Source organism: Callorhinus ursinus, unplaced genomic scaffold (genome assembly GCF_003265705.2).
Source record: "Callorhinus ursinus isolate GAN/ISIS: 27379988/994484 unplaced genomic scaffold, GSC_fseal_2.0 scaffold7, whole genome shotgun sequence".
In the NCBI taxonomy this organism is placed as follows: Eukaryota; Metazoa; Chordata; class Mammalia; order Carnivora; family Otariidae; genus Callorhinus; species Callorhinus ursinus.
The window spans coordinates 35922981-35934541 of record NW_027397069.1 but is presented as its reverse complement, the minus strand read 5'-3'; the positions used below and the strand labels follow the sequence as shown (position 1 = coordinate 35934541).

Below are 11561 nucleotides of genomic sequence, written 5' to 3'. Positions count from 1 at the left end.
AAAGTGCTTTATTATCTCTAATGGCTTTGCAGTTGATTGTCTTTGATATTTTTGGTAGAAAATCCTATTCATTTGCAAATAATTATCATTGTGTCATCAAATTTCTATTATTTCCTATTTTAATATCTTATTTTGTTTTACTTTTCTAAGAGCAATATTAAGATATTGATGACAGGTATCTTACTGCCTCTTTATATTATGAATAATGCTCAAAGAGAGTACAAGAGATAAAAGGTGGAGAAAAAGAACAAGATAGACACAGAGAAGTATTTGTGAAAACAGATTTTTCAACACATATCAAAATATAATATGTTCTCTTTTTTTATTTAGCAGAGTAAAATATATGAACAACTGTCTTAGTGTTAACAATCTTATAGCCCTCAAAAATAAAATAAATAAAAATAAAAAAAATCCTATAATCCATGAATGAACCCACTTTTTTTTTGAACCCACGTCTTTTATTTTTTTGAACCCACTTCTTAATGGCATATTCATAACTCCTTTAGTAAACCATAGCTTCTATGAGGTAATACCATGCTTAGAATTTTTGCATCAATATGTATAAGTGAAATTGATGTGTGTAATACCACTATGTGCTATCTCCATTTTGTTATTGTTTCAGATAATGCTAACTTAGTAAGTGCCATTGGCAAGTTTCCTTGTCTTTGGTACTTTGGAAAAGTTAAAATGGCATAGGTACTGCTTATCCCTGGAAGTAATTTTTAGAAGCTTTCTTAATGTTTAGAGTTATTAGTCTTCTTGGATATTTAAAGTTATTCTTAAGTTATTTTTCTATTTATATTTTCTCAGATAACTAAGATAACTAATTAGAATGAAATCTTCAAATTTATTGAAATGAATGTGTGAAAATTATCTCTTTAAGCTATTAAGTTAATCTTATAAATGTGGTTATAAGTTTTCCTTATTGTAAGTTTTGCCTATTTGTGGACATTTTCTTCATTAAGCTTTTATCTATTTTAGTATTACAAACCAATAACTTTTAAATAGATTTGTCAAGATAACCATTTTCAAGTTAATCGTTTTTTGTGTTTCTAGTCAATAATTCCCTATTCCTATGATATTTGATCTCTAGTAGAGTTATTTTTACTACTGAAATTTAAGGTTTAGTTCATTTTTATTATATTAGGGCTATTAATTAAAACAATTGGTTATTATATCTTTTATTAAAAGCAAATCTGAATTTTCCTTATAATATATATTGCTTTCTTTCTATTATAAAAAAATTCAGTTTTATCGAGATATAATTGACATATAAAATAGCATAAGTTTAAGGTGTATAACATATTGATTTGATATATGTTTATATTACACAATGATCACCATAATGAATTTAGTTTATCTATCACCTCACACACACAGTTAAAATTTTTATCTTGTGATAAGAACTTTAAGATCTACTGTCTTTACAGCTTTTCAATATGCAATACAGTACTGTTAACTATTGTCATCACATTGTATATCACATCCACAGAAGTTTTTATTTATTTATTTATTTATTTATTTATTTATTTATTTATTTTAAGATTTTATTTATTTATTTGATGGAGAGAGACAGCGAGAGACGGAACACAAGCAAGTGGAGAGGGAGAGGGAGAAGCAGGCCTCCCGCCAAGCAGGGAGCCCGATGCTGGGCTCGATCCCAGGACCCTGGGATCATGGCTTGAACTGAAGACAGACGCTTAACAACTGAGCCACCCAGGCAATATCTTAATACTGTTCTTAGAAAAGTAAAACAGGGGGCTCTTGGGTGGCTCAGTCATTAAGACTCTGCCTTCTGCGCAGGTCATGATCCCAGGGCCTGGGATGGAGCCCCACACCTGGCTCTCTGCTCGGCGGGAGGCCTGCTTCTCCCTCTCCCACTCCCCTGCTTGTGTTCCGTCTCTCACTATATCTCTCTCTAATAAATATATATAATCTTTAAAAAAAAAGAAAAGTAAAACAAAATAAGATGCTAAAATAGGAAATAATAGAAATTTGATGATACAATGATAATTATTTGCAAATGAATAGGATTTTCTACCAAAAGTATCAGAGACAATCAACTGCAAAGCCATTAGAGATGATAAGGCACTTTATAAAAGATACATGCTGAATACAATTACATTTAAATATGCATTTTTTTTCGGACAAACATCTTTATTTAAGAAATCAAATAAATAGATGGGGTAAAAAATTATGGTAGCAACTTCAACAAGGGTATGAGACCAAACTTAGAACTACTTCCTCAAGTTATTCAGGATGGAACAAAATTAAGTGCTCACAATTAGCACAGAAAATATCTGGTTATAGTACTTGTTTTTAAATGGACATTTACTAGTTTACAGTAAGATCCTACTTGTTAGGGACCACTCCCCACCCCCTTGGTGTACAACCTAAAAAAGCTAAGAATGCAAATGTTAATGTAATATAAACTTTTCTTTGTTTACAATTCCAGAATTACAACTTCTTAGTAGTATAACTATCAACAGGTTCACTTACTTCAGTTTACTGTTGGAGGGAAAGGGAATATAAGAACTGAAAGTTTTTATCTTTTAACCACCCCCACCCTTTCCCCCCCCCCCCCCGCTTCTGGTAACCACCAATTGTTCTGTGAGCTCATATAGAAGTATAGAAGCTATTTTCAGGATACCTTGCTAGCAAAAACACATTTTCTGCTTTTTGATGAGACTACCAGTGAAAGGTAATTACTATCAATTAATCAGTTTATGTTTCCTAGAATTTTAATGTTATTGCTACTACTGAGTCCATACAAACCCTTATAAATAACGATAAGATCCTTCATAGAATTTGGAAGTAGATGTTGTTTCTTTTTGTTATTTAATTATCCCTTTCTGTGTTATCCTTCTACTCTTTGTAAAATTCAGTTTTATTTCTACAGATAACAAAACCTTTCTTCTACCTCTTAAAGAGTCAACCATTGCTTTTACTTCAATCTGTAAATCTGAAACTCATTTATTGAGAAATATTATCATTATTATTGCCTAGAAAGGAAGAAAAAAAGTGTTACATACTTTCTATATGCTCTTGTTTTATTAACTCAATCCTTTTTTGAATATGAGTCTAAAATAAAATTTATAAATCACATAATCAAAAGAAATCAATTTTGACTCAAGATGTTACTATAGTACAAAAAACACAACCCCAACTCTATTTCTCCTATTAGGGAAAGAAAGAAAGAGAAAAGGAAGGAAGGAAGGAAGGAAGGAAATCAAAGAATAACCAAAATAAACTTATAAAAAGTAAATACTGGATAAACAACAGAATAGGGGAATAGAAGAGCATTTATAAATAATAAATATACATAGTGGAATTTGAGAACTTATTCTATCCCTCCAACACACACACACACACACACACACACACACACACACACACTAATTAATTCATATAAGAACCAGATACCATGAAACAACACCACCATCTGAGGATAACAAAGCAGTATTTATAATTAAAACTTTGGTCACTAAGATGGAAATAAGATATTAGTAGTAGGTCTAGAAAGTTAAGATGAGACAATAGCCATCACAAAGGAAGAGAGAGACAAAGACACAAAACTGAAAGAGACAGAGACAGAGAGATAGGGTGGGGAGAGGAAAAGAAGAAAGGGAGGAAGGAAGGAAGGAGTTACAATGACTTTAGAAAATTGTCATTTTCTTAAAAACTTAACATATCCAGTTATTTACTCGAGAGAAAATGAATCATATGTCTGTGTGAAAACATATGCATGAATATTCAAAGAAGCTGTATTTGTAATTGTCAAAATTGGAAACAACCCAAATGGACATTAACAGTTATATGTATGAACAATTTGTGGAATATTTATCCAGTGGGATGATTTTAGAAAAAAAAAATGAAAGACTACTGATAAACAGAACAACAGGAGTGAAAGTCAAAATAATTATGCTGAGGAAAGCAGCTAGATAATAAAAGAATATATACAAATGTAATTCCAATTATATAAAAAAATAGAAAATGCAAACTAATTTATAATGACAGAAAGCAGAATTTTTTTGGTGATAGATGTATTCATTGTTTTGATTGCAGTGATGTTCCACTGACACACACACAAACATACACATTCCTAGCAAATTGTACAACTTATGTGAATTTTATTATGTCAATTGCACCTCAATTAAATATTAAAAATTAATGTCATAGAGGTTAATATTAATAGCAGTTTCAAAAGAAAAAAGAACTTACAAAACAGTAGGAAAGCAGTTTTGAATTCATAAAAGTAGATAACATTCTATCATTGTAATCAGGCATGTGTCCCAACAAAAATAGTGCATTGAATGTCAAGCTGTTTATACTTATTATTTTTTTTTAATTTTTAGAGAGGGAGCTGGGGAGGGGCAGAGGGAGAGGGAGAGAGAAAATCTTAAGCAGGATCCACACCCAGCATGAAACTGGATGGGGGCTGGATTTCACAACCCTGAGATCATGACCTAAGCCAAAATCAAGAGTTGGACACTTAACCAAGTAAGCCACCCAGGCACCCCTCAATCTGTTTATATTTAAAAGGCCCATAAAAAAGTATATTCTCATGGAAATTTCAAAACAATAAGAATAAAATTATAATCTAAAGACTTGAAGAAGAATGTATTTAACCATGACAAAATAAAAATCAAGGTTGCCCACACATTTTTCTGTAATTAAATGAAGAAATGCCTCATATTCCAAAAGAGTGATTTGGAACATAGATTTTTTTATCTTATTTTTGTAAAGATTTTATTTTTAAGTAATCTCCACACCCAACGTGGGGCTTGAACTCATAACCCCAAATCAAGAGTCACTGAGCTAGCCAGGTGCCCTGATTTGGAACTTTTAATTCAACACAACCAAAATAGAAATCAACTGTGAAAGCAAGTAAGAAACAGTATGAAGAAAATCAAGAAAATTAAGACATATGGTCTATGTATAATAAAATATTGACCTACGACTGAAGTACAATGAAGTTAATTCCCAGGATTGAGCTACAGTGCAATCCTAGAAAGCAGAGTGGAGCAGGAAGGTAAGTCTCTGAAAATTATAGTGTAATAGAGAAGAATGCTAATATGTTTAGAATAAAGACTTTTGTTCATTGTGTAAGCAAAAACAAAAGAAAGAATATTAGTAATATCAAGTGAGAATATTTAAAAAGAGTATGACCCATTTATGAAGCAAAATGGGACATGATTTTGAATAAGGAGGGAAAATTAAAAAAATACTGTCTTTAAAGTTATCATTTTAGATGGTTTCTCTTGAACTCGGCAAGAATGAAGGCAATGAAGCCATGACAAAGATAATGTAATTCTATCCCTCAAATTGGTTTATGTATTCAACAATGTTAGCATAGCCTTAATGCTGTAAATGTAATATTTTCAAAGATTTTCAATTTTGAGGGTCAATTTATCTGCAAAGCATGGAGAATCTAATTATGCCTATAGAAATAAATATTAAATAGCTGTACTTTGATAATTGAAAAAGTTATTTTATACTTGAATATAACTGGAAGCCATCTTGTCTTACACCGAGTAGGTAGAAAGGCAAAGGATGTTAACAACAGTCTAGCATAAACTGTCCAACATAGATGTAACAAAAGGTAGGAATGCAATTATCACAGAAATATTTGTATACTTCCATAGATTTAATGGCAATAATGATTATGATGTTGGATAATATTATTACATAGTTGAAAGTGCCAGGTACTGTTCTGACTAATTTATATGCATTCTCTCACATAACTGCCTCCAACATAGCTGGTTGTCTTGACATTACAGACTAGAAAATGGAGAGACAGAAAAGTTACATAACTTTCTCAAAATAAATATATGCTAAAATATATATATTTTATATTTTTGAGAGAGAGAATTTCAGTCAGGATTTGAATCCAGGCAATCTAAAAAATGTGCTAATTTATTTATTTATTTATTTATTTTAAGATTTTATTTATTTATTTGACAGAGAGACACACAGCGAGAGAGGGAACACAAGCAGGGGGAGTGGGAGAGGGAGAAGCAGGCTTCCTGCGGAGCAGGAAATCCCGGATGCGGGGCTTGACCCCAGGAGCCTGGGACCATGACCTGAGCCGAAGGCAGATGCTTAATGATTGAGCCACCCAGGCGCCCCTAAAAAATAAACTAACTGAATTGAATTAGTTGCTACCTAAATAAAGTTAATAATATGAATATAGAAAGTGAGTGATAGTAAGATGATCATAAGTGAGTAAAACTTTCATTTCCCAAAGATGGAAAGACATTAGTGAGTAAAGTATATATATATATATATACACACACACATATATATATATATATATATATACACACACACACACACACACATATATATATATATGAAGAAATAGATATAAATTCATATAATGTATATTCTGGAGGGATCACTTAAAGTGAATACTCCAAACATAAAAGAATTTTCCTTTTAAGAAGGGATCTGGAAGTCAGGGAATCATTTCAGAAACTTGTTTTTTATTTTGGTACAGTACAATTCTGTATTTTTTACATTTGTATATATTTTTTGGTAATATGTAAAAAGTGTCTGAATTCTTATTATGCCCAAGTATTCAATAAAGTTTCCTTGCAAATTTGTTCTTAATAATAGGCCTCTGTGCAGGTATTTAAGACAAATGTGTGCACACACAGAGTATCTAATTATGATACAAGCAAATTTTGTTTTCTTATCCTCTAAAATGTGTTTTGTTCTATGCAAATTAGCATATATTCAAAGAAATATTCTAGTCAGGAAATTTTTGAGCTTCTGGAATATTACAGAAAAGGTAAATTTAGTACAATTGCCTTGCTCACTAGCCTGTTCTCGGAAGCATACCTCCCTCATTTTAACTGTTCATAGTTAGGTGGTGTGTATGCATTCATTAGGCCATCTGCAGAAATAGAGGCTGAGTTGAGAGGAAGCAAAACAGTAAATATTCTAAGCTTGGGAATAGAGAGAAAAAAGAGAAAACAAACAAGGAGAAGAAGATAAAACTGTCTTTAGGTTGAAATTTTTTAAATGGCTCCACAAATTTGCCAGTAGTAAGTCTTTTAAGATATGGAAATTTATTAACACTAGTGCTTTTACAACAAATTACTTTTAGCTGCTTAGACATATACACAAAACAGTTAATGGTTTGTGGAGTTCCCACCATAAATACAAGTCATTTTTACACAAGATTTAGGTTTGACACTATTATGAGAATTTGCTAAGTGACAGAAGTATGTCCGTACTTTCATCCCTATACTTCATCACAGCTGTAGCAAAACTTCATGGCATTTACTCTAAATTCAAAACACCTTTAAAGAGATATTAAAAATGACTTCTCCTTTCCCATTTTTGCAAAAATAAGATTTTAAAAAGACATTTGTCTTGACTTAGTGCTGGGCCTTCCACGTTTGGTTTTTTCTTCCCCTGGACAGGAGGCCTCTGCAGCAACCATGTTATGCAGGACGGTCAGGCCAAGGAGCATCCGAGCTTGATTCCCCCTCTTCATATTTATTGGGGCAGGAGCTACTGGAGCAGCGCCATATGTCTTGTGCCTGACACTGTTTAATCCAGATGTCAGTTGGGATAGGAAGAATAACCCAGAACCCTGGAACAAACTGTGTCCCAATGATCAATACAAGTTCTACTCAGTGAATGTAGATTCCAGCAAACTGAAGGAAGAAGGTCCAGACTTCTAAATGAGATGTTTCACTATAAAGCTGCTTAGAATGAAGGTCTTCCAGAAGCCATCCACACAATTTTCCACTTATCCAGGAAATATTTCCCCTTTAAATGCACAAAATCATGTTGGTGTTGTGCTGGGGTTTACACTGAATAATAAATATCTGAAACTTGAATAAAAAAGACATTTGTCTTTGTAAGGAACATCCAATTTCAAAGATGTATTATTTTATGTCCCAAACATAATATTGTCATAAAAGTCCTCTACCCTTCCATCTATTAAAAACAAAGAAAAGCATATGTAGGAGTTTTCTAGGTAGATATAGCTAATTAGCTGGATTAATCTGTACAAATAGAACACAAATATAAGGCAGATGCTTTGATTTCAAAATGTAGATCTTTATTTTAATGGGCAGGTCTCTAGATTTCTAGTCTTTAGAAATGTTCTCTAAACCATTGTTTCTCTTCAGATTTCACCCATCTGTGACAAAGGAAAATAAAATCTCTCCAATATTCTCTTATGTGTCAGATCTCTCTTTGGTTTTACTCTTTTCTTCTCCTTGCCAGTCACTGTTCCCTCACATACATCTTTATACGGCTGCAAAATTTGAAAGGGGGGTCATTAAAAAATATTTCAAGGATATTTTGAATTAAGAGTAAATATATGTAAATACAAATACATGGGGTAAAAGTGTAATTGTATCTCAGTTACTTAAATTCTCACAGTGATGTTAAAAACTATTATTTTTGTTTACATCCTCATTATCAAGTACTTACCACACTGACATCTTTAGCTTCAAGGGGAGAAAGCATGTCTTGCCTAGCTTGGTCTACATATGCCTCCCTGACTCAGTCAAGGACCACGGGGCGGGGAAGCCCCAAGTGAAAACCATTATGGACCTGAGCCATTTCCTCTTGGCTGTTATTCCTAACCTGCTTCTCTTACCAAGCAAAACCAAGATGTGGCCCAATACATAAGCCAGACCTATAAACAACAGCCCCAGCCATTTCCTGTTGATGGAAGGAACAGAGGCTCCACAAACCTGAAAGACCCTGGCTTTAAAAAACAGTGAGTTCCCTGAGTTGCCTGCCAAAATCAACCAATCAGAACAAGACAGTCTTCTATCCGTCATCAGCATTTTGTACCAGAGTGGGAACCTGAGTGGGGACTTTATATAAGCAGGACCTCCCCTTTGGTTCAGGAGGCCAGCCTAACTCCTCTCTCTTGGAGCTGTGTCTCCCTTCAGCTCGTGCTGTTGCCCTAGTAGTGCCTTGACTGTGCTTTTGACTTTTGGGTCTGGCCCTGTTTCTATCATTGATGGACCCAAGAACCTGACTCCCAAGAGCCTGACTTCAGTAACTTAGCTAAAACTCAGAGGTGCTTTTGCTAAATAGAAAAAAAGGACATTGCATGTGATGCACAATGATCAGACTTGCCTCTAGCACCCAAATATCCTTGGATACTTTTGTTGTTACCTATAGCACAAACTTAAACCTTGAAATGAAGCAACTCAAGTCTAATAATTATCACATCCATAACCAGGTCTACAATTTCTAAGTGTGGTGTAGACTTCATCATTTTGGATATATTTCTTTGTGGTCTGGTGACCTATAATCTAATGAAAAAATATCTTAACATCTCATAGACAGTATTCAGTGGTGCTGTGTGAACAGCGTAGACAGTATGAATTGTTCCATTAAGGAAACAAAAAAATGCATACATTCTTTCGAATTAGTGATTGTGTTTTCTTTGGGTAAATACCCAGTAGTGGAGTTATTGGATAAATACCATATGAATTTACTTATATGTGGAATCTAAAAAACAGAACAAATAAACAGACAAACAAAAAGCAGAATCAGACCTATAAACACAGAGAACAAACTACAGTTGCCAGAGGAGTAGGGGTTGAGGAGATGCGCAAAAGGTGAAGGATAGTGGGAGGTACAGGCCTCTAGTTAAGGAAGGAATAGTCATGGGAAAAAAGAGCACAACACAAGGAACATAGTCAGTGATACTGTAACAGTGTTGTATGGGGACAGATGGTCGCTATGCTTGTGGTGAGCATGGCATAATGTTTAAACTTGTCAAATCTCTATGTTGCACACTCGAAACTAATGTAACATTGTGTGTCAACTAAACTCAAATTAGAAGAAGAAGCAGCAGCAGCAGACAACAAAAGAATGAGAAGCTCCCAGCAGTTCCTAATCCATAGGATATTGTTGGGCAAGAATTTTGCAAACTGCCTACCTTGGCAGTGGAGCAAATTACTTGTAGAGACACTAGTTTGACTCTCTGGGTGGATTCCTATCACACTGTGTTCTGTAGACCCTGGCTTTGCTCCCGGGAATAGTCTTGCTCAGTCTCAACTGGGACTGCATGGCTCTCATGGCCAGCTTCCATCTGGTATACACTGGAAGCCCAGAGTTTGCCATAGCAATCCAACAGCCACTGTGCTTTCCAGACCAGGCTTGTGGTATCTTTGGCAATATAAATCCCTAAAAACTGAGCTGGCTCGGGATCTGTTTTTTTTCCAGTCAGTTATATGGACAAGTGAACACATGGAAAACCTTGTCTAGATAAAGCATGGACTGACTCCTCCTTTGTCTGTTATCAATGCATTTTTGCTGAGCCTTTTCCTCTTGACTAATGGTCTCATGATAAAGTTGCAGAGTCGTGGGATATCCTAGAGTTTTAACATATGTGTATGCTGCTTTAACCAATTTGCTGAGTCACTAATGAGGCCAATTTTGAGCAGAGTTCAGAGTCATGGAAAGCTTTCTATCTGGTGTGGGCTATATAGTTAAAACGAAAACCCTTCCTCTCTGCCATTATGGATAGAAAGGATGGAGAACTGGTGATAAAGAGCCTAGAGTAAGAGGTACATCAACAGTTCATAGACTAAAAATCTTAGGCCCAGCATCTTAGTGTATATATGTGATCAATGCAGCACTAGGAAAAGAGAGGCGAGGAAGTTCTTCATAATAAATACTATGGATTAGAGGAGTTATTCTGTGAATGTCAATTAATGGGCTTATGAACAAGTCGTTACAATTGTAGAACGGAAGGGATGCTATTGTCAAACAATTGAAATGCATAGAACAACATTTGACAAAGCCATTGCTGACATGTTCCCATTGCTGGAAGCATCTTTCCCCATAATGATACTGATTGACAAAAAAATTAAATTAGCAACACATATTCCCAGGAACCATAGATCTTACACATGACCAAATTTACTAATAATATCAAAGGATATGAGCACAAACCAAACATAGGAATACCGTTTCTGTCTCCTGTGATGCCCTAAACTTTCAAATTATTTCTTTTCAGCATTGGTACATATTTGCGTTTCAGAGATGCATGCTAACACTAATTATATATCATGAGTGTGTGAGCTCAGAGGAAGCTGTTTCAGTATGGGACTTAGTTTTTATCTTTTTTTAATCACATAAGCTGAAGAGTTTATATGTTAAAGTTCTAGTTTACAACCAAATTTGTTTCAGAGAAGAAATCTAAATGGATCAAGTATATTCTGCTCAGAACATATTTAGGTAATTTTATTGACTCTCTTTCTTCTGCTAAAACTATTTTTTACAAGGAGATCTTTGAGGTCAACACAGATGTAAGTGTCGTCAAGGAGAGAGGGAATAAGTTACATACCTGCTATAGATAGATTTTCTTTTTTTTCTTTCCAGGTACTATAGCTTGGGGAGAAGAATAGATAGAAAACCAATTAATTGCATTGGACTTTTCTTATACTGGTGGGGGCATTGGATTAGGACACAGGATTTGGACATCCTGTCCATCATTTTTCTATTATTAACTTTAAAAGAATACTCTCAACAGAGAAATTTTTATTATTAATTGTATTCATATGTTTACT

General features: G+C 34.1%; 1 pseudogene; it reads left to right on the top strand.

The window, feature by feature from the left end:
- Window positions 1–4970: 4970 nt before the first annotated feature.
- Window positions 4971–7832, top strand: LOC112826404 (cytochrome c oxidase subunit NDUFA4 pseudogene; annotated as a pseudogene).
- The last annotated feature ends 3729 nt before the right edge of the window (window positions 7833–11561 follow it).